Source organism: Ambystoma mexicanum, chromosome 2p (assembly GCF_040938575.1).
Source record: "Ambystoma mexicanum isolate Mex_15411 chromosome 2p, UKY_AmexF1_1, whole genome shotgun sequence".
NCBI classification, from domain to species: domain Eukaryota; kingdom Metazoa; phylum Chordata; class Amphibia; order Caudata; family Ambystomatidae; genus Ambystoma; species Ambystoma mexicanum.
Window position 1 is genome coordinate 1,000,135,976 of NC_090923.1, and position 24,650 is coordinate 1,000,160,625.

General features: G+C 46.3%; 1 protein-coding gene across 1 annotated transcript in view; it reads left to right on the forward strand.

Moving 5' to 3' along the window:
• LOC138565982 (transmembrane protein 272-like) overlaps nucleotides 1-24,650 on the forward strand; it is a 2,717,663-nt gene that overhangs the window by 2,673,010 nt on the left and 20,003 nt on the right. The window lies entirely within an intron of this gene.

Consider the following 24,650-nt stretch of genomic DNA (forward strand, 5'->3'; position numbering starts at 1 on the left):
CTCCACTTTTTCTTTACCACCTCTTGTTTCTCTTTGGTGAGGTGGGTTTCTTGCAATAAGGCTATATCCACTTTTTGCCTTCTCAGGTACATCATTACCTTATTTCTCTTCAGGTAGCTGTTGAGTCCTCTGACATTCCAGGTTACTATTCTAAGGTCTCCCATTATCATCCATATCTCGTCCCTTCTCCCTCCCTCCTTGTCCTTCTCTCCGAGTGTGCTTGGCATGGATGTGAGCTTGTTCGCTGTCTAATTTCAACATAAACCCCCCAACTGAACCCCCCCTAATCTCCACAACTAAATTCACTGCACACCTCCCAACTCCCTCCCCTCGCCCAACCCTTCCCGTTCCCAACTGTTGCCCAGCTCCATCCCTGGATCTCAGGCTATCCCGCATATGGTCCTTTCGCTGTGATGCCGATATTAGGAACCCAGCAGGGAGTTACCGATCTATTGGTAACCTAACTAAGCTGTCTATGGGGGTGTAAGAGGGGGTCCATCAAGTCTTCTGCAGTTTTGCACTATTACGCCATGCCCGTTCACATCTATTTCTTCAACCCACCTCATGTCTATCCCAGCTAGCTTCACCCTAGCTTATATTCAAATCCCAGTGTCAGGTTTTACAGCACCTCGATTACTGCAGTCGCTGTCTTACTTGTCTGATCCGTCTTCCTCTGGTTGTCTGTTTCCGACGGGCAATTCTGGGCATCCAACCACTCTGTCGCATCCTCAGGGGTGTCAAAGAACATGGCTCTGTTTTTGTGGTACACCTTCAGTTTCGCCGGATACATCAGCATATATTTGTAGCCCGCCTCTCGCAGTCTTTTCTTCACTGACCCATAGTTCATTCGTCGTCTCTGCACCAAGAGTGTGTAGTCTGGGTGAGCTGTAATATTCGCTGATGCCCTTTGTATCGTGCCGCCTTTGCGGAAGTGTTCTAGGATCTTCTCCCTAGCTCGATAATTCAGGATTTTGGCAATTATTGGTCTTGGGGGGGGAGGGCTCCTGCCGGTGGCTTCCTTGTTAAGGCTCTACGCGCTCTTTCCACTACAAATCCTTGGCTGGGCGCCCCTCCCCCTATTTCTTGCAGCAACATCGTCTCAACATAGTCCGTTGCGTTTGATCCCTCTACACCTTCCGGTAGTCCCACGATACATATGTTATTTCTCTGGGCGCTTCCTTCCGCTTCTTCTGCTCTTTTTTCCAGGTTGCTCAGGTGTTGTTTCAGGATGTGGATCTCTGATGTATGGGACGCACATTTACCTGTGTTTGGGGCCACTTCTTTTTCCAGTTCGCCTCTGCGTTCTGCTATCGCTCTGACATCTTGTCTGAGTAGATTCGCTTCCTCCTGAACTGTGCCAACTGAGTTCCAGTGCTGCCTTCAGTTCCACCATGGCTGACTCCAGTTTAGTTTCCCACGTTAGTTTCAGGTCTGCAATCACTTCCAGGATCTGCTGATCTTGGCGTGCCGGGGCGGGGGGGTCTTCTCCTTACTCCTTGCCCCTTATGTCGGCTGCGGTGTTCTAGTGTATTCCTCCAACGTGGATTGTTTCCCTTTTGTCTTGGTCTGTTTGCTTGCTATCTTAATGTTGTTGTATGGCTCAATTCGGGCTATCGAGGGTGTAGTCTCCGGCTCTTCAAGTCTGTTGTATAGTTAGCTGTGGTTCATGAGGGAGGCTATGGTTTGAGTCCGCATGTGCTATTTATGTTGCCCCGCGAGTGGGTTGTGCTCTCCCACGTCTCCTGCCTGATGCCACTCCTATTGCCTTTGTGTACCGGCCCTTGCTGGGCCGTGTCACCACCTCCGCTCTTTAGGGTTCGTGGTCATGTGCCGACCTTGTGTCTGACCCATCGATTCTTTGTATGCCACAGGGCCTCTTTGCTGCTCTCCTTTGCCTTGCTGTAATTTGTCTGCCAGTACCTTGCATTAGCACCATTATGTCGGTGCCTTTGAATCCGCTTCCAGCCTCAGCACAGCATTCTCCGTTGATGTTATATGCTGTTCGCTGTGTGCGCATTCACTGTCTGCTCTCTTCTAGCTATCCCAAGTTGTGTCCGGGACGTGCCGAATATCCACCTTGTCTGGTGTTTATAATAGGTCTCTGGGCTGAGGGTGCATTGCCTGTGTCCCTTTATGATTTATGCCGTGCAGCATTCCAGGGCTTTATTTCCTCCTTTTCGCTCATAGGCTGTGCCCTTTGCTTTCCCCTCTGCTTTCCGATTGAGCTGTAGTGTTTGAGCTCTCCCCTGTGGGGTTTTCTTCCTTTTTGCAGTTTTCTCCATCTATGTGCGCCTTGTCCATAGGGTCTGAGGGCCTGCGTTTTACACTTTTCGGTTGCTTCTTATTGTGTGTGCGCGTTCCTTATTTATTGGGAGGAGGTCCAGGGGAATCGGTCCACAGTTCCACTTTCTATTGGAATTACCGTTCAGATCGGTTTTTCCGGGAGACGTAGGGCTCCCCATAGAGTTTTGTCTTGATGTGGCCAGATGCGCTCGTGGGCTAATGAGGCCGCTCTGGTGTCTGACTTTGCAGTGTTTTAATATTTTATGTCGCGCTGGTGAGCTGGGGTCGCTCTAATGATGTCGGCCTCTGCAGGCTCTGTGTTTTCCTGCACACCATGCAAATTCTATGCTCGCTGCAGCGGTCTCTATCCAACCCTTACCACTCAGTGTCGCAGCAACTTTCCACTCCGAACTTCTTGTGGACCGCCTGAGGACTGCTCTGCTGGTTCGCCGGGGTCTCAGGAGCTAGTTGGCTTCCGTCACTCATCCTTGATTATACAGCACTTTCCGTTGCCATTCCGGGGCTCCTCTCCTCGTCCGTCTGGGCCTCTCACACAGGAATCCTCGGTTTATTTCTCTGCCGAGGTCAGCAGTGTGTAATCCTCACAGTCAGCTGGGCATTAGTGGATCCCTTTTTCTACCGTCTCTGACTAGCTTTCTTTTCTGTTACTGCGGCAGCCTCTGTGTCAGGCAGTCTCGTGTGCAGCCGTTGATGACTCCTCCTCCATCCGGCCCCTCTTCATATCCCAACCAGGGTCCGCCTTTGTTTGGCTGCGCCAAGGCTTTTTCCATCGTTTTAACCGTCTCACAGGGTATTCCTTTGTTCTCCAGCAGCTGCCATCTTGTTTATTATGCCGATCGAGTACTGTAATCTTCAACAGCCTGCGGTTCTCGTCCCATGCTGCGATTTCCACCAAAGTTACGACCGCAGTGTGCTCTGTACCTTCATGCTTCTATGGATCAAGTTTCCCCTTTACGGCTGCCTCCGAGCATGTTTGTACTTCAGGATCAGGAACGGATCAGCAGGAGCACCTCGGGACCACGTCCTACTCCATGGCCATGAAGCCACACCCCCCACATAGGCAAGTTCAAGTTTTCAAAAGACATACATTTGGTGCAGAGTGCAAGGCCAGATTACAATTCGACAAAATAGTGACTATGTCAGCTTATCAATAACTGCAGATCTGGCATATTGTGTGTGTATGAAAAAATTGTCTAAATTGGCTGCCATAGGTGCACACTCAGGGCTGGTTGAAACAGCAGTGTGGGGGAGGTTTGTATATACTATACATATGAATAGCGTAGATCTTAGGTATAGTAAGAGCACGATTGAACATCACAGAAATATATAAATTGTGATATTGTGCGTACCAAGAGACACTGTCGGGATGATTCTTAAACGCATCCTCAGCACGCATGGGTTGTAAGTAAAGTAACAGTTCCAGCGAAAAGCTTGTAAAATTCCTATGGCTCGCTTAACGATTGACGCGTCAAACAGTATATAACCAAGTGTGATGTTAATAATGCCAATCGGAGAATGAGTTACATTTTCTTTAGAACAAATGACTCAAATCGATTTTGGCATCTCTATAGGAAACATCTATCATTGGATAATCTTAGAGAAGTGAATGGTATTATCATAGATGAATGGATGGAATACGTCCAAGGTTACTATTTTGTAAAAAATGTTGAACATCAATTGTCATCTGTTTTTGCCTCAGGCCCCTTGATTCCCCCTCCTTTTGTTCTAGAGGATATTAGTAAAGTGATTACTGGCTGAAAAGCCTCTAGGGCTCCAGGACCCGACGGGTTAGCAAATGCTGTTATTAACTGCAACCCGATGAAATGGGCAATTTTATTTTTTAAATTATTTACATCCATATGGGAAAGTGGAGATATAGCAGAGAGTTGGAGAAAATATATTTTAATCCCAATCCATAAAAAAAAGGAATACGATCCTCTCCATCCAACTATGGACTACTTGCCATGTCAGACACATGCTGCAAGATTTTCAGCTTGATTTTATTGAAGATTATTGAAAATAACCTTATACCATATAAGCAAACAGGATTTAGAACAGGACACAATACTTTGGATAATATGTTTACTCTAAATGATGGAGATGGGTCTCTTACACCTCTGATGCATACAAACAGAGGCTTAAAACAAGGCTGTGTGATATGGCCTGTCCTGTACAACCTATATGTTGCGGATATGAATTCTAGTTTGGAGGGTATCAATAGTTTTCTTCCCAAAATTGGTGGAGTGGGAATTAAATGGCTGTCTTATGTGGACAATATTGTAATTAGTGACAAGACCCCCATTGGGCTACATTGGATGCTGGATGCGCTGCATGACTATGCCCAAGTGTACAAACATGTTATTAATATAAAAAACACTAAGGTAATGATACTAGGCGCCCAATACAGGAAAAAAAGAAAGCCATTTTTGTGGCGGATCAACAAGGAACAATTGGAGGTGGTGGACATTTACCCTTATTTAAGAATGCCTATTGTAAACCGACCCTCTTTATTGTTGTATGAAAACACTGTATCTGACAAGATGACTAACAGATGGAATGTCATTAAAAGATACCTTGTCAAAAGGGGTGGATATTCAATAGACAGCTTTCTTGAAATGTATAATAGTAGTATCGTTTTGGGAGTCTTACATGCATTGGAGACTCTTGGAAGAAAAATATGTGGTGTAGCTTGATAAAGTTGAGGGTCCGTTGTGGAGACCAGTGCTCAAGCTCCCTAAAGCTGTGCCCATGGAGGCGAGCAGGTGTGAGCTGGGCATTGTGTCTCTCTCCACCCTCAGGAAAATATGTTATGTCAAGCTATATAACAATATAATGTGAATAACTAACGTGATGGGTAAATTGCAATTAGTTGTGAATACCTTTTTACAGAATATAAATGTAAATGCTTTGGAATATAATGATCAGTATCCAGGTTTTGATCAGCAGTTGAAAAAGAAAGCTAATGAATGGGATGTGATCAAATCTCTGGAATATTTAAATACTAAAACGAGATATGTATTTGACACTGTACAAAGTTTTTTAAGATTGGAAAACCACAGGATTATTTTTTAAAATATGAGAACTGTGATATTAAAAGGTTTATTAGAACATTTAATATCACTTTGTCCAAAGCTGGTGGACCGTAGAACCATCTATTTTAATCTTCATTGTAATTATTTAGGTTCTCTTGATGACACTTATCGATGGTCGTATATTATGGGCACTGACAAAATGTCAATACTTATAGCCACTGTACATTTTTTAAATAGCTTAAATTTAGGATCACACATGGATGGATTTTATTGAGGAACTATATCTGAAACTACAGATAGCACAGCGAGTAGACCGCTCCTTTGACATCTGTGCAGAGCCAGCTGGTGTAGGTTAGAATCCCGGCAGGGCCAAACTCAGCCTTTCATCCTTCTGAGGTCGATAAATGAGCACCACACACTGTGGGAAATAAGCAGTGCTCAGAGGCCTGAGGGTTCGTAGCACTATATAAATGCACAAACAAACAAACATGAGATATTCTGGGTATTATGTTCTTTTTTGTTTTATTATGAAATTGTTAATTTTGTATTATGATTTCTATTGTACTGTATTTTATTGTATCAATATTGAAAAGCTGGTGTAAACCAGTTAAATCAATTAAAAAAAAGGTTTATTATGTTTTTGTGTTTTAACATACTTCCATGTAATGAGTATGTTGGGGCATGGAGATCTATTCCTTATGAATGTAGGAAATGTAATTTCTGTGAGCAAGATATTGAAACAGCAACACATTTGCTCACCGTGTGTCAAAATCTGAGCATTCTTTATTACAGGGGTTATACGGATTTGGTAAGTAATTTGGCCATGATTACCACTGATCAATTTTGGGCAGCTATATATTTGGCTAATTCCTCAGTATACACGGGTGCTGCTTATTTTATATGTAAAAGGATTTTAAGTGATGTAGTTTTATGAATTGTGATATATTTTATTTTATTGAGACGTCATATGGACTAAGTAAAAAATAAATATTTTCTCTTTTTATATTGTATGATATATTCTATGATGAAATTGTGTTTACGGTTTTAACTAACCATAGCACATTGAAACTAATTTAAAAAAAAGTTAATGTTTGAATTAGATGCCAAACAGGCATTTGACCATGTTGACTGGTCCATTTTATTCACAACCTGATTCGCTATGGGCATTGGATCCATCTTCCAGATATTAACGAGCTGTAATGCCTCAGAGACTGAACATTTTAAATCTGTTTATAAAGATCTCCTAATCGCCCCAGAGTAGTTTGCTGACCATGCAGTAGGGCTGTCAATGTGGAGCTCCCAATAGATCTTTTTTGGTGGTATTGTGCCAATGCATTTCAGGAGCAGCTTCCAGTACGTGATTACTCTCCTAATCTGAGGACATTAGGTTAAGTTAGAAACGTGGTGAATTTTAGTTTGTATGTGAATATTTTCAAGTTAAGTTTCAGACAGTTGTTAATATTCTTTTCTTGTACGTCGTCCTACTTTGGTGACACTTTGTACACCCTTGCCCCACATTCATTCTAGATCTGGAGTGTTTTGTGGGGTGGGCAAAGAATTTCAGGAATTGCTTTTGGACATAAATGTATGCATGATTGTTTAATTTCTTGTTAAAACGTTGATATCCTCAGTATAAAGAACTTAAAAAGGAAGAAATCAGTGATTAATTTCCTGTGTATGCCAAGTAACACTTAAGTTAGCATGTCTTCGTCAGCTTGCAGGGCACCCTCCATCCCTTAAATCTGCTCCTTTGATTCTCTAATGAGTCCCAAATGAAACGGGATATTGATTCCTTCCTCCTTTGGATAGTATAATTTCTCTCTTGCTACAAAGATGTTGTTGCCAAACTTGATCTGGTGAGTGAGCCCCATTACTAGACACAGTCTTGGGAACAGGAAACATTCTTGCATCTTCTGCGCTCACTGCTGGCTGGTCATCGTTTCTGGGTCCGCTCTGCTCACGGCTCATTTGGCGACACTTGGGTGTGCTATTCCATCTCTTCTGCACTAGCACCAGGAACTCCATACCATTTCCTTAATATCCATTGTCATCAAACCAAGCAAGTGTTTTAGTTACATCTATTCTGGGTAGAAAAGGGGCCTTAGCTTCTAAAAATTGTGCAAGCAAACAAAGACAGCAAATATTTTCTTGTCTCTTATGAAAGAAATGTACTCCAGTTACCTGTTCGCTTTTCTCAATAATCATGAGATATCGTCACTCGGAAGGGAAGAGGACCAGAAATGATGCAGGAGAATTTTTCCATCATCAAAACTTTATAAGATGTTGGCATCCATGTGCAAAAATGCCTGTATGTAACTCCCTGGCACATGCTTCTGGCCTGACCACCATTCCTTTTCTCCGCGTCCGACAGTGTGGGAGCATGAGCAAGCAGTTGTGCATTTATTTATTTTTTTTGACATGCTTACTAATTTAGATTTTCTTTCTTTTCTCCCTAACATCTGATGCACCAATCGGTTCTAGATACTGTATTAATTATGTCAGGCATTTTCCTCCTTGGGGTCCCCAGCCCCTCTGTTTCAGATGCCTTTCGCCAGATCATTCCTGGCCCTTTTGCTTTTTCTGCATCGCTCTTCCCCATCAGTCTCCTTCATGGCGTCTGCAGTGCTAGCAAGCACAGTTTGTTTTACCGCCTCCCAGTTATGTCCCTTGGGGACTGTCAAACCTGGGGTTCATGGATGTGTTCCCCGGGCTGCAAGCAATACACGGACACAGGTGCTGCTTTCAATGGGCCCCGCTCATGCACTGCCTTACATGCCGAGACAGGGCTGTCTTTATTCAAGCAGCGTGATGGTGGAACATGTCATTCACGCCTTAAAGGGAACCACACCACACTCCTCCTTTTTCATGATATGTCATTTATAACGCGCCTGTACACATGTGTTTCTAGGCGCAACAAGACAAGGAAGGGGAGACAAAGGGAGGTCAAAACAAACATTCTTACTAGGCCTTGTCTCATTCAGATTGTGTAAGTGCAGGGATAAGGAAGAGGAGAAGTGCCATGGGGAGGGAAAGGGTGAGTGCAATAAGCAACGCTCAAGTAAATGCAACTGGGGTGGCCAATTCTAAGTACGTTCAAGGAGGCAGGGGACTATAGGGTTGCAGATACAGTCCCTAGTACCTGGTAGCAGCAGAGGCAGTTCATGGGGCTACTGGTCGTGAAGGAGCCTGATCCCCATAAGGTTCAGAGGGAGGCCAGGAAATCAGTTATTGCAGCAGACAAGAACATCAGCAGGGGGAGAGAGAGAGAAAACAGAAGCGAAAAAGGAAGGTTTCGAGATGCTTCTGGAATCTGAGGTGGTCCTGCTTAAGTTTGAGAGAGGCAGGGAGCCAAGGCGAGAGATCGACCCCCACTCTCAGCCTGCAGAAGCATCTGATCCACAGAAAGTTGGAAAGCTCGAGAAGGAAAGTGCTTAGGAAGAGAGAGTTGGATGTAGTGTGGTCCACGGCCCCTAAAAGCCTTGTGGACAATACAGGGGGTCTTGAACTTGATCCTTGCAGCCACCGGGAGCCAGTGGAGAGATTGCAGAGCTGGGGAGATACAATACCTGGGCTTGAGGCCAAGGACAAGTCTTGCAGTCCTGTTCTGGATCAGTTGCAGAGGGCGAAGAGTAGAGGCAGGCAGATTTAGAAAGAGGCTTTTGCAGTAGTCCACCCTAGAGAGAACAAGGTCTCTGGAGAAAGTGAGCTTCTGAGGGAAAGTGAGAAAAGGACAAATAACTCTGAGGAGGTGCAGCTGGTAGTACAAATATTTGCAAAAACAAGCATAACCATAATGCATATATGCATTTTAAATCAAAACCAGAAAACGTTAAATCACGTTGTATCCCTCAGACATTTCCCCCATTGTCAGCCATCTACTATATAGTCTTCCAGGTATGCCGGCCGGCATCTGGGCTCTCATGAAGGATACCACAGCTGACCCTCCTACTCTTGGGCTTCTCTTTTCTGTCCCTCAGGATTATTGTTCCCACTCACAGTCTCTCTCTGTGTTAGAAAACGTTGGTCTTCGTTTTCCTCTTCACTCTTTCTTATCTCCAACCTAGGCATCTGTCCATCCTCCCTTCCTTGGATATTTCCTCCCACAGGGGCAGGAAAGCTTGCCAGTTTCATAAAAAACCAGGAGTTCCGGGTAATCATTCCCTGGCCATCAGATGCGGTCACCATGGACCCCTTGACATCCAGCCCATGGAGTGGTCGGGGTACGTAAGAAGGGACATCTTCCCTCTGGGGTACCAGGATCACACCAACACTGCATCTCCTAGCGCCAAAGTGTAATCGTGTAGGAATCTTCGACTGTTTTCAGGTTCATTTGCTTTCTCCAGTTTCCCTTGTATGTGATCATTGTCAATCACTCCTGGAGCTCTCTCCTCATAATCCGGGATGAACCCGTGGGGGAATCTCTAAAACAGGACTTCCACCAGAGCCATGCCTGTGGAGCAATGGGGCGCTGTTCGGTACTCCAGAAGGAACTGGTAAAGCGCCCTCTTCTCACACATACCTTCGCCATCTGTTATCTGGAAGACCTTGTTCAATGTGCGCATAAACCTTTCTGCCTCACCATTTGCTCTGGGCCACACTGGGGTGATCTTCCTATGGCGAGCCCCATGGTCCTGCAGGAATTATGAGAAAGCCGCACTTTGAAATGGAGGACCATTATCCGAGCACACTACCCTTGGTAGGCCAGGGGTGGCAACAATCTCCTCCATCACTGGTACCAGATAATGGAGTGCAGTTGATGCAACAAACTCTACTTCCGGATTCTGAGACCACTGGTCCACCATTACCATGAAATGGGAGTCTCGGTTGGTGGACCCAAAGTCCATATATACACACTCCCATGCAGTTTCACTTCTGGTCATGCATTCAATGTATGGTCCTTTGTGCTTCGGTGGCTGCCTGGCACAACACACATGCTTTAACAAAATTGTCCACTTTCTTCTCTAGGGCTGGAAACCAGATCTTCAGGCGTAATCAAGCCTTCATTTCGGCAGCACCCTGATGACCTTGGGTTGCCAATTTGATAACCTTTTGTACCAGGGAGGTGGGGACCACCATTCTTAACCCACACAAAAGGAGACCCCATTCCGTGAATGTGAGTTCACCTTTGAAATGCCATAGCTGTCCCAGCGTTGTCCTTGCATCCTGTGTTTGTTTTTCGAGGTTCATCAGCACTCCTTTCCACTCACCCTGAGTCACTTCATCAAGCAGAATGTTGAAACATTTGTCTTTTTCCGACTCGACCCACTGCCATCAAGTTGGGCATGACCCCCTCAGTAATCAGCCTGCCAGAATATTATGTCTCTTCTTCATCACTGGTTGGAGCCTTTGTGCCTCTCACTGGGTGCCTGGAAAGATAGTCAGCGGCAGTATCGTTTCCGGGTCGATAAGCCAGAGTTACATTATATTCCTAGACACTTTTCTATCCAAGCAGGGGATTTTGATGACGATCTTGCCATGATGAGAATAAGGGGTTTGTGGTCAGTCACCACCTGCACTGGTTTCCCAAATATATACAGGTGATAGTGGCGACACGCCCATCGCGCAGCCAGTGCTTCAAGCTCAATTTGAGAGTAGCGCTGTTTGGTCACTGATAAACGCTCTACTGGCGTACACAACCGGACAGACTTCCTCTTTTTGATTGGATTTGGTGAGGAAAGACCCCAGACTGAAAGTGCTGGCAAACACTATTATTTCAGTGTTCAAACTGGGATCGGAAAATGCCAGCCGTCAGGGCTGCCTTGATGTCTTCAAAAGCTTGCTGCTCCAGAGGTGTCCACTGGCAGGCAAATTATTTTTGTGTGAGATTTCGGAGGGGCTCTGAGATAGTTGCAAGGTCTGGATTTCAGACACATTTTCAGGCACCTTGGCCTCACAGATGTCTTTCACATTTGCGGGGTCTGCAGATATGCCACCCTCCTGAAAAATGAAGCCAAAAAACTCTGCCTCACCAACTCACATTTATCTTCATGGAGTGTCAAACTGAGTGAGCAAATTCTCTCCAGGACCTTCTCAAGAGGTTCTAGGTGCTCAGCTTCTGAACGGGCAAACACTAAGATGTCGCTGATGTTAAACCCGCCATGAATGCCGGGCAGTGCCCCACGAATTGCATTTTGGAACACCTCCTCGGCCGAAGATATCCCAAAACGTAGTTTCTTATTTCTGTAAAGACCTTTATGGGTTGTAAAAGTTGTGATGCCTCAAATGCTACAACTACGCTGATGACACACAGATCATCTACAAAGTACAAGACACACATGAATAAAACACAACACTGGAAGACTGCCTACAAGAACTCTACGGTTGGATGAACACAAACAGCCTCAGACTCAACCCTGGCAATTGGTTATATCCAAAATGGGGAAAACAACCACTACATCCCATGGCCAACAGAACTAGGAACAGCACTGACAGTCAACAGAAGTAAAAAAACCTTGGAGTCTTGATGGACCACAAACTAATACTAGAGTCACAAGTAAACGCAATCATCAAGAAATGTTTCTTCCTCCTGCACACAGTAAAAAGGATCCTACTGTTCCTCTCCTTCACCCATAAAACACTCACCATCATCTCACTCATGATTAGAGTAGACTTTGCCAACAGCCTATACCTAGGAATGCGGAACTCCTACTAAAGAAACTTCAACATATCCAAAATGCAGCAGTCAGTCTCCTGCTCAAACTACCACGAAGAGGAGAGGAGGGGGCGCTGTTGCGCAACAAGATGGCCGCCTAAGAGTGGAGCTCCTCTCCGGCGTATTATCCTTTTAAAATTATATCCTTTATCTGCCTCCATCCGTGCTACCAGACCAGTGGAATCGACCACTGCACCTATCCTGCACCCACCGGGAGAAACAACGGGTGAAATCGGACCCTGCGTGCCCAGATACGGACAGGGTCGTGGACAGGAGGCCCCGGGCTGCTCCTCAGCTCCAGAGTAACCAACGCGAGTGCCGCAGCTCTGGGTGGAGCGTGGGCCCTGCTGTGGGCGAGTCCGGCCCCGCGGGCGGAGCGGACTCCCTGTACACGGGCTGTACCCGGACTGGCTCGAGTGCCACCCGAGAGGGAACAACATTCGCTCATCGAGGACGGTGTCCTTTCTGGTAGGAGAAGCGCCTTGCGTGGGACCTGAACTGCATGTTCTGCCCCGTTCTCCAGGCCCGGCTCTTGAGACATCCGGATTCCCCTGCACAGCCCTGGGCGGTCCTGATCGGGTGGAACCCCTATTGCTGGTACCGGATGCCGTCATAAAGAAGGGGGGAACGAAACGGAAAAGTAAATGTGCCGTTCCAGACGCTAATCCTGTGGCCGGCTGTGAACGCGACCGCACGGGGCACCAGTGCCGGCGCGCGTAGTACAGGCCCGCTGTGGACGGGTGACGCGGGCAAATGGGGGAAGCAAGGTGGGACACTGTGTACGACCCTGCTTGATGAGTGCGCGTGGACCCCCGAAGAGAAGCTCCTGTTGAATTAAAGGCTGTCCACGCTGCAACGCTCACCCCACGCATAGTATCTTCCACAGACCCAGGGTCGACAGCACCCTTGTATCACATCACAGCTCCGGGATTAACTACTACATCAGGCCCACTCACAGTCCGAGGCGAAGCACCCCTCAGTAGCCACCTACGATCCTTACTACAATGGACATTAACAAGTGGATGCCCGTGTGATGCCTGGCAAAAACGTGCTCAAAGGCAGGAAGACCGGGCCGATGGATTCCTTCACAAACTCACAAGCACCCTCAGAGGCATCGGGCCCATCGACAACATCTGCTACAGAGGACTCCCAAGTTTGACCATATTTTGACGACGGTCCAAAACGGATTCCTGGCGATAAATGTCAAACTGGTCGATGTTGTGTCCACGATAGGCTCCCTCAAAGCCAGGGTGGATAAGGAAAGGCCAGAATCACGGATGCCGAAAACAGAATAAGTGCAAACGAAGACTCGACCCACCAAAACACTCACGACATTGCTGTCTTGAAAAGCGAAATGAACAAACTCTGTGATAAGTGTGATGATTTGGAGTCGAGGTTGAGATGGAACAATATATGCATTGTCGGCTTAGCAGAATCCTTTTGCAAAGGCCCAATGGAGACCCAAATCGAAGCCCTTTTGAGGACCCTCCTTGGCGCTGACTCCATTTCTCCACAATTCTTGGTCGAACGAGCACATCGCACCCTGGCCCCACCGCCCAAACCGGGCCCCCCCCGCACGATAGTGGCAAAGCTTCTAAATTACAGAGACAGAGACGCGGTTTTGAGGCTGGCAAGGGAAAAGGGCCCTTTGAGACACAGCAACGACAACATACACATATATCCGGACTTCTCCGCGGGAGGCCAAACCCAGAGACGTTCCTATGAATCCATCAAACGGCAGCTGCGGGTGAGACAGGTCCCATATGCGCTATTGTTTCCAGCAAAGCTACGAATTCAACACGGCGGACGTGCGCACTTCTTTGATTCTCCGGCAGCCGCACTGGCCTACATGGAATCTGCTATTCCCCTACCTCCTGGTAGAAACGAACCTGATCAAAATCTTCTTCAGCAGCCGGTATAGTAATCAACATGCAATACTGCCCGACCGCAGCAATGAACCACCTCCTACCTCCAACGAATCGTTCATTCTCGTTTCACCAAAGAGAGGCAGAACTGTTCTTCTATTTGTGCTTCTTATTATTCTCCAACAATTAAAGACAGCCGGATGAGATGCGCTCGGCTATGAAAGCGGTGTTGCTGCACTCGCCCCCCTCCACGAGTGAAACCACAGGGTTTTAAATGGGGTTCATCATCAAGTTGGGCCAGATGGTGTGAGTGGGGTTGGGAACTGGGAATTTGTGTCTGTTTAATCGGCCAGAGGTATGGTCGTTCGAGTCGAAAGCCCCAGTTGGGCAACTTGGGAAGCAGTTTACGGTTGTGTTTAATGTTAAAAATAAGGTCACAGAGTCATGCGCTGATCCCCCCAAATTGTCATCCCGTCCTCCAAAGATTGTCTTTAATCTATCGACATGGCACAGAGACTCCATACTCCCAGCGGGTTGACACTTAAGCTGCTAACTTGGAACACCCGAGGTCTGAACAATAGAGCAAAATCCAGTAAAGTGGGGGCATACATCAACAGGCACCGCCCGCACATAGTAATTCTTCAGGAGACCCATGCTCTGCGAGAGACTAACGAGAAGATCTTGAAACAATGGGGTAACAATAGGTATTATACAGAATACTCGTCAAAGAAAAGAGGTGTCCTCACATTAATGCATCCATCGCTGGGGTTCGCCCCCGAAAAAAGTAAAACCAACCCGTTGGGTAGATATGTAGTGGTATGGGGCACAGTGGCGGGGGAGAGATTGCTACTGGTCAACTCCTATGGTCCAAACACGTACGACCCCGAATTCTATGCCCATCTCCTCAACGAAATCGACACAACAACTGACACATGGGTGCTGTGGGGTGGAGACTTTAATACTATCCTAGATGTGTTATTGGACAGGTCCTCCAGTCGACAAAGGACACTCACCAGATCAGCTAACACCATCCATCAGGCCCTACAGGACAGGGCGCTGACCGATGCCTGGAGAGGGGTGCACCCTACAGACCGTCAATACACTTTCTATTCATCAGCCCATGACTCTGAATCCAGGATAGACTACTGGTTCATATCCGTTCTCCTGCTGAGCTCCGTTGTGAGCTGTGAAATACTCCCCCGTACGCTCTCTGACCATTCCCCAGTTACACTTGAGATATCGCTCCAGAATATTAAACAACCGTCCCCGCGCTGGAGAATGCCTCCAAATATCCTGAAGGACCCTAACGTGGTTGAATCACTGCAAACTGAGATGAAGGAATTCTTTCAGCTGAACACGGGGTCGGTGGGGGAATGGGCTACGGTGTGGGAAATGTTTAAGGTCTGGGTGAGGGGTAATCTTATGTCTAAAACTACTGGCCTCCTGAAAAGTGTCAGATCCAAGCTGAATAAGACCGAAACACACCTGAAAACTCTTGAAAACGATTATAGTGTAGCACACGACAAGAACATATTGGCTGATATCAATTCACACCTTCTTAGATTTAATGAGCTAGCAACCCAAGAACTACAATACATGTCCACTCCGACCAGGGCCCGTAGATACGGTGAAGGAAATAGAGCAGGACACCACTTGGCACGTATATTACGCAATGAACACAGTCATGCCCCCATCACTAGCATCATGACAGACAACGGTGATCCCGTACACACAGAGGAAGAAATCAACGCCGAATTTGCTAAATATTACACCAACCTATACGCAAATCATGATACACGGAGTCAGGTAGACATTGCAACATACTTGAACGAGATAGACCTCCCTAGCCTCACACCTGAGGACAACCTTGCACTTGAACAAGAAATAACCAAGTAGGAAATCGCTGAGGCAATTAAGTCACTGGCAGCTGGAAAAACCCCAGGCCCTGATGGCCTAAGCTTGGACCTCTATAAAACATACACAACAATAATATCCCCTATACTAACTCATTTATGGGAGGAAGCCTTGAGCTCCGGCTCCCTCCCAGAGTCAATAACTGACGCAGTCATAACGGTCCTATTGAAGCCTACCGTCCGGCCCACGACCGCTCGTCCTATCGCCCACTCTCCCTTATAAATACAGATGCCAAGATATACGCGAAAGTGCTCGCAAACAGACTTCTCCCTAAAATGACTCCCCTAATACACCCTGATCAATGTGGCTTCATCCCGACGAGATCCACTGCCCTAAACCTGCGTAGACTGTTCAGAATTATGGCACAGATCAAACCCGATGCACAGGCAGTGGCCGTCTCGTTGGACGCCGAGAAGGCATTTGACTCTGTCTCATGGGCATACATGTTCGAGGTCCTCAAAAAATGTGGCTTTGGCCCATACTTCACACACTCCGTCAGGCTGCTCTACACCTCTCCCAAGGCTAGGGTCTTAACAAATCGCACCCTCTCTACCCACTTTACTTTACATTGTGGCACCAGACAGGGTTGCCCCTTCTCCCCCATCCTGTTCGCACTCACTATCGAACCAATGGCGGCTGCAAGCAGAAGAGAACAAGACTTGAGGGGCATCAAATTGGCCGGCAGCTACCAATCTATCTCACTATATGCGGACGATGCCCTACTGTATATACGTAAACCGGAGAATAACTTGGAACCCATATTGGCAGTAATATAGGACTTCACTCTACATTCAGGGTACAAAATCAATACGGCCAAATCTGAAATCTTCCCATTGACACAGTCCACACCCTGCCCTTCACGCACACACGGTCTAAGATGGTCCCCTGATTACATCAGATACCTGGGGATCCTTGTATCTAGAGACAAACAGTCACTATATATAGATAACTACGAATCCACCTTACAGACGATCAACACCAAACTCCAAATCTGGACCAGGTTGCCCATATCATTGGCTGGTCGGATAGCGGTGCTCAAAATGGTGATCCTCCCCAAACTCCTATATATCTTTAATAATGTCCCGATATGGCCAGGCAGACCCTTTTTTGAAAACCTGCAGTCCCTGGCAACCACCTTCATTTGGAACGGGGGGGCTAACAGGCTCAAATGGGAAAAACTGGTGGAACCCTACGACAAGGGGGGCTTTGCTGCGCCCGATTATGAGCTGTACTACCTTGTGTCACAGGCTCATTATGCCAAATACTGGCAGAACCCCACAACAGAAGCACCACATGTCCCCATTGAACGGCACTCGGTCCGCCCAACGGACTTGCGATCTATAATCTTTGCGACATCTTACAAAGACGAATGCAAATTTGACCCCGTAGCTTGCACGATCGCAGCATGGGCTGCAATTGGCAAGCGCCTCCACATCGATATCCCCTACGACTCCCAAGCTCCATTATGGAACTTTCCGGGCTTTGCCCCCTCGTATGACCCTGCTATACAGAAAGCCTGGATTCCGAACTATGACATCACAATGAAGGCTATGTTCCTCAACGGAAGTTTCGTCACCCCTGAAGACTTCGCTGACACAGTGGGGAGGGGCCAACTAGTCACGTTACAATAGCACCGCATGAAGGCGGCATTCAAGAAACGCTGGCCATCATACCCAGCTGAACCGCCCGAGCACCCCTGTTACCAGGCACTTCACTCACAGCCCCACATAGGTGTCTCCACACTATACAACATAGTCCAAACGCACACGAACTCCTCCAATAATATAAAGTCCTCCTGGGAAGAGGACATGGGTATAACAATAGAGGAAGGAACATGGTCCAGGTACTGCCTCCTCACAAAGAAGGTCTCCCTCAATGCGGGGCTCAGACTCATACAATTCAAAATGCTCAATAAACTTCACTATACCCCAGTGAAGATGGCTAAATTCAAGGAGTCCACAGACACGAACTGCCCCAAATGCAATAACCCTCAAGCTGACTCATACTATATATACTGGGCCTGCCCTGAAATAATTAGAATCTGGAGGGCAGTAGCAAGCATACTGGAAGACATTACTCAAGTCCCTGCACAATTTACCCCCCAAAAATATCTGTTTGGCGACATCGGAAAATTCCCGGAAAAAACCAGGAGGCTGTTCAGCGTCGCATGTGTGGTGGCTAAAAAATGTATTTTGCAAAAATGGAACAGTCCCCAGGCCCCCTCTGCAGAACAATTCTTAAAAACACTGGCATATGTGCACGAATGTGAAGAAACGTAAATGGGACTGGTCCCCTCTCCCTCTCCGTGTAGACCTAAAGACATTTGGTCAGCATTCTGGTCTTACCTTCTCACCACCTCACCTAACCCAGGAGAGTCTGATACCGACTGAAATGTGTGCCTTAACTCCAGCAACATGCATTTAATACCATAAATTGTATTGTTGTTTTATATATGTATATGAATGGGAGAAAACAAAGTTTATAATATGTATATCCAGTAACATTGGGTGGTTCATGCGTGTGTAATGTGAATTGCAATCGAAAAATAAAGTTTAAAAAAAAAACTACCACGAAGAGAACACATTACGCCAATGCTGGAAATGCTACACTGGCTACAGATAAAACAACGAATAAGGTATGAAACAATGTGCATAACGCACAGAGCAATCCACGGCCAAGGGGCAGAGTTCCTAAAAAAAAGAAAATAACCATCTACCGCCCGGCAAGACCACTAAGATCAAGCAACGACATCTGCCTAGAACCAACACCATACAATAACAGAAAATGCAGAGGATCATCTTTCTCTCACCTGGCAGCAAAAACCTGGAATTGCCTACCAAAAAACGTAAGCAATACAAAGAATCACCTGAAGTTCAGAAAACTAACTTAATCATCTCTAACCGGATGGAGGGGGGGGGGCGCCCCAACCACCCATCCACATACCTCTAGAATTCTACCACTCATGTCCACATATCGCTCGAATTCTACAGATGGGAAACCATGGTTGGTAGGGACCCCCACAAGAAGGCTCAGAGGGGACCCATAATCCCCTAACTTTATCATCTGTACCCAAGGGCGGGGGGAGCCTGCCCCTACCACTCATGTCCACACCCGGCCAGAATTCTGCATAGGAAAACCACCAACCCGTGAAGTGCCTGCTGACTAGGCTGCCACACAATATCCAACACACAGGATGGACAAAGATGTTGAACACAGAAGCCCAAAGCAAAGAGGTAAGAAAAAGAAACGCTGCTAATCAAACTCTAAACCCTCAATTTTCTGCACACACTTCTCCTACAGAAACTCACACAACCACATCTCTGCAAAGCAATCGGCACACACTTCACCACACTACAGCAACATACAAACAACACACCTTGCACAACAGAACATGGGAATCGCACCAACCCAAATATCACACCGAAGCTCAGCGAATGGTGCAAACTGAACTGAAGCTGTCAACAGGACATCACAACTCTCACTTCAACTTTTCCCGCTACACCCTACTACCCCCGTGCCCCCTCTTTTTCTCAAAACATCCTTTTCAGATCCGCCAAAGCGCTAGGGTTCCATTCTGTGGGTGATAGTGTGCAGTACAAGTACCCTTTAACATTAACATGTATCGAGAATATTGGTGTAGAGCAAGCTTCTGCCACTGCACTTGCCAGCAAGGTTTGTTCGGCTGACTTTAGACACGAAGAACCATGCCTTAATTGTCTCCTCATGCTGAAATGATGCCACAAATAAACCTTCCAGGGGTAGTAGTGTCTTACCACCGAACATGTATATTCGCACGTGGGTTTCACGGATTGGCAGAGGTTTTTGTAATGCTGTGTAGTGTGTATCCGCCATAACATTCACTGACGCTCCAGTGTCAATGAGCACTGGGATGCTTGTGTCAAAAATCTTCACCACACACCTGGATTGGCGCTGTTTTACCGCCAATGTTCAGTACAGTTGTAATGAAAAACACGTCTTCCTCTTCACACGGCGGGTGTTCCATTTCACTCTCTGCCGGTTCGACGTTTGACACTTGTTGAGTCCGCTTCTGCAACGGCAGCCAAGGGCGTTCCTTCCCCCTTCAGTGAGTGACCGGTGCCAAGGCTCTGCAGATGCGTACACAATTATTTGGGATGCCACACCGACCACACGTGTCCTTTGGCTGGGCAATTCCCTCCATGTGGCAAATCAAAACCACATAGTGGCCATGCAGAACTAGGTCCAGTCTCCTTCTTTTGCCAGCCTGTCTTCTTACTGGCTCTGCTTGCAGCTGTTTGCTCACCACATATACTTCTAGCTTCACGGATTTGAGAGCTACACCCATTTTGGACGCCCTCACATCCGCTGTTCGTGTGAGTGGCCAAGCTCCAAGATGTGCATCACAGTAATGCCCGGCTCTCTGAACATTTGCCCACCTCATTTTGGCCGACGGGCCTTATGCGCTGCTGATCTCATCACAAATCTCCCATAATCAGTGTTCACCATCGGGGGAAATATCACTCAATGCTGTGACAGCGGCCACATAGGAATAGTCAACTGGTCTCAGTGTTTTAAATACCTTGTGAACTGCTCGGCCGGCCAAATATAATGAGAGTCAATATCTTGGCTCGCCAGTGGCGTCAAAATACATCTCTAGCTTCTCTAGCCAGAGACTCCACCTTGGGCTCAGGCTTGCAGGGGAACCCTCAATGTCAAACTCAGTCAGGAGGGCCAATGATTCTTGTTGGTGAGGCATTCTTCCTGCAGCGGGTGCTCTTGTTTCTTCACCTGAAATGTCGACAACCACCAGCGCAGCCCTGGAGTCCTTCACTAGTGAGTCCTCTGCACCCACAGGCTCGGAACTGTGGAAGGTCCTGGCGGCCCAAACACTGTCCCACAATGCTCTGACACACTGGCTCCGCAACAGAAGGTCAAGACAAATATCATGGCGCACAAGCACTATCAGTAAAGCCGCAACCTTCTTAGGGCACACACACACCCAGCCAGATGCCCACTGTAGCTTAGTTGGAGGGAATCTCTTTCACATGGGGTGCACAAGCACTCTCCTGCGAGAGCCGCAACCCAGTTTAGGCCACAGGGGATGGGAAGGCCTCAGTAATTGCACACCTTGTCACATGTGGGAACAATTTCACCACAGCCAAAATGATGGACTGAAAGTGTTTGTGTTTAAGTCTTGTAATTATGGTAATATTATCTCCACAGTGAATCCAGAGATTCCAAAAATTGAGTGCTGCATGCCGCTATAAACAGTCACAAACACAGCCACATTCCAGCATGGGTGCCCACTATGCTCACCTCGTTCCGGTGGGATAAGTGGCAGATTTAAATGACTGCTCCAGCAACCGGGCTGTCGATATGCCGCACATAGGCGGTGTTCTCAACCGATGACAGGACTGTAGGTGCTCCGCCTCGCACAGGCGGCCTGCACACACAGTCCCTCGATGATCGATCGTCCTCGCAGGTCCACAGTTCAGAGTGCGCGCACGCACACTGAACTGAAAGGCCCCCTCATCGCCATTGTTATGTCCCATGGGGACTATCAACCCTGGGGTGCACAGATGCGTTCCCTGGGCTGCAAGCAAGACACATGTGCTGCGTTCAATGGTCCCCGCTTGTGCACTGCCTTACTGTCGAGACGGGCTGTCTTTATTCAAGCAGCGTGATGACGGAAAACAAGGGGATCATGCCACACCAGTGAACTGTCATTGTGTGTGGAGCGCAAGAAGATAAGTACATGTGTTTTTATTTCTTTAGAACCCTGATGTGGTGACATGTACCTTGCATGTCAACAGACTGGTGGGGTTAATCAAATCCTTGTTTTTTTGGTACAAACAGTATTTACATTTCCGCACTTTGCTACAGATAATGTGAACTTACCCCGCCAAAGTCTTCAGGACCAAACACTGACGCTACATATATCTCTGTGTGTAAGTTCAAGCCCCTCTGTAAATTTCTCTCCCTCAACCCATTATTTAGCAGAAGTTAAAATCAGGAAGTCGGTGGGGCGTGAAGACATTGGTACCCCCCATCACCCTTGTAGCAAATGTTTTCAAGAACTGAGTTCCCAGGTTATTCAGAGTGGGTGTAATCTTTTTCATGTCCATGATTTCTCAATTCTTTGCCCACCACATTGACAGGGGGGGCCCTACATGGATTTCCAATTCTTTGATGGTGCCAATCTGGCTGCATTCAAAAGCGGGTCAGCAGCTCTGTCTTCACCCCCATGGGAAACAGCCCTCACTCTTATTTGTCCTTCTGCTGGATAACCAGCAGGTCAAGTGGGAAGGAAAAGCCAGTTAGATGATTTCCTTCCAAGATATTTGAGATTTCTGGCAATCCATCCACCTGTGTTATGAGGTCCAGTGTGGCGCAGGGGTAATTTGAACACCCCTTCCCTCATTGCAGTGCATTGAGAAGCTTCAGTTGCTCTTGTCAGACTCTCTGCCAGGAATCATCCGAGATTTCACTACCCAAATCCAGTCCCAATTTGTCATGTAGGTGTGGCATTCCAGCAGTTCATCTCTGTCGAGAATCTTTTACAACCGTGAGATACATTTATTTATTTATTCGTTTATTTATTTATTTATTTATTATTGTGTCTGGTTTATACAAAGTAAACCTTTACAAATCAAACTAAAACATTTTACATTAAAATACCAAAGCATGTAAAATCAAAAATACTTAAAAAGAGACCAACAAGAAAAATACCATATTTCACATTCATTAATTGCATTTGACTTTTCGCCAGTATTTAACAGGCCTCTTGTTCAAGTTCAACAATATTTATTTTTTCCTATTGCTGCCAAGCCACACACTTCTATTAAAAAGTTCACCACGGCCAGTTTAAGTGCGTTTAGTTTTCTGTGCAACATGTTCCACCATAATGTTTAAATAAAAACCCTAGAGGGGTCGTGGACAAATTTACCAAAAGCAACTAGCCGCTGTGGAGCTATTGCTTCACACTCCAGGAGTAAATGTTTAAGTGATTCGATAGTCGTTCTACAATCGCAAAAACGACAGGAGATTTGTTGTATTAATCCAGATCTGATTTCTAATATTTCCCCCGTAAGGAGAACATTAAATCGAAATCTTAGATAAACTGCTCTCTTTACTGGATCTGGAAATGTAATCATATAAGATTCTAACATAACTAAATTCTTCCCCTCATAGAATAGTTGCTTATAAATCTTAGATGCAACCACCACTTCCATTGTCTTCCTCCAATCCAGCCATTGCAACCTTTTTTTCACACCCACAGGGTTAGAAATCAACATGTCATGCGAGAGGTTAGTAACCTCAAGGAGATTTACACATTCTCTCTGTAATTTCAGCAACCTCCTCGATTTGGTGGTACCACTTCTCAATCTGTTTCCCAGTTGGGCATAAAGTGAATTTTTCTTAAACATACTAAGATTCCGGTACAGTGACATTCTTTTCCACAAAACTCTCATGAGAGAAAGGAGAACTAGCTCAAAACGTATTGCAGATATGGGGACACTCTTTGGTAAGTAGTAGATAAGTTTTCGCCATATTTTGGATTCCAACTTCTCCACCAAATGGGAGGATTCAAGGGGTAAAATTTCAAAACCATATATTAATTTTGGGACTACTTTAAGGTTATAAAACCTGATCAATGGAGTTACTGAAAATGTACAATATTTGCAAGATACCTTTCCCATTTGAAAAATGAGTTTATCCACCTTCTCCAGATAAAAACACCAATAAATATGGATAGTAGCACCCCCAAAAGACCGGAAAGCCCAGGTAGCATAAAGATCTTACTTTCACCTAAAAACATGCATTAACTTTCCACTTGAAATTTATAATTTTCTTCCTATTAGTAAAAGAGATTACCACCGATTTCTTTTCATTTTATAACCAGGGCATTTTCCTCTACGTATGCAGTTAGGGCCATAGGTTTTTGCTGCAAACCAATGGGAGTATTAGCGACCAGAAGAAGGTAGTCAGCATATGCGCTCCAACATATTTTTAAACCTTCTACTTTAGGAGAGATAAGGGAGAAAGTCATCAGGGGAGCATTCACATCTGAGGTATAAAGATTGAACAGGGTGGGGGCAAACAGACACCCTTGTCTGAGACCATTACTTGTTTGAATTAGTTTAGAGAGATCAACAGACATATTCAGTCTTACTTGAATGGCTGAGTCCTCATGTAGATTAATGAGCATAGCCAAAAGTCCTGAAGGAAGCCCCATAGATGACAACTTGGTCCATAGTCTCACCCTATCCACCTTATCAAAGGCGAGCGAGAGATCAATTGACGCCAGATAAATGGGAGTTGCTGTTTTCTTACAGGCCTTCTCTAAGAGTAGACAGGTAATCAGCCCTTCTATCTCCGTACCCATACCTTTTCGAAAGCCAAACTGTTGGATAGGTACAATCTTATTAGTATCAGCCCAATCCACAATTGGAAGGGATTGTGTCCTCCGACGTATTTCTTATCTTGATAGATCATCTCCAGCTTGCTGGCCTCGGAATTTTTTTTTCAATAGAGGACCCTGCGCGTCGACGTCCCTCGAGCCGATGTCCCTCGACAGACTCCGTATCGGCGTCAACGTCATCATGCATATAAATAGACTTGCGCAGCGTCCGTTGTTCAGTTCCGTTTTTCCGCGCTTCGTGGGCCTCGGAATCACGTTGCTCAGTTCGTTAGTCAGATATATTCTTCATTATTCCTAGAGAATACCAACACTTACTCGATGGCTTCCTCATCCGAACCGACGACTCCACGGTCCTGCTTCAAAAAATGTCGAGACTGTGGAAAGAAAATGTCGTTGACAGATCCTCACAGGATCTGTTTGTGGTGCCTGGGATCGGAGCCCCAATGTTGGAGTGCGAGGACTGCATGTCCATGACGGCGAAA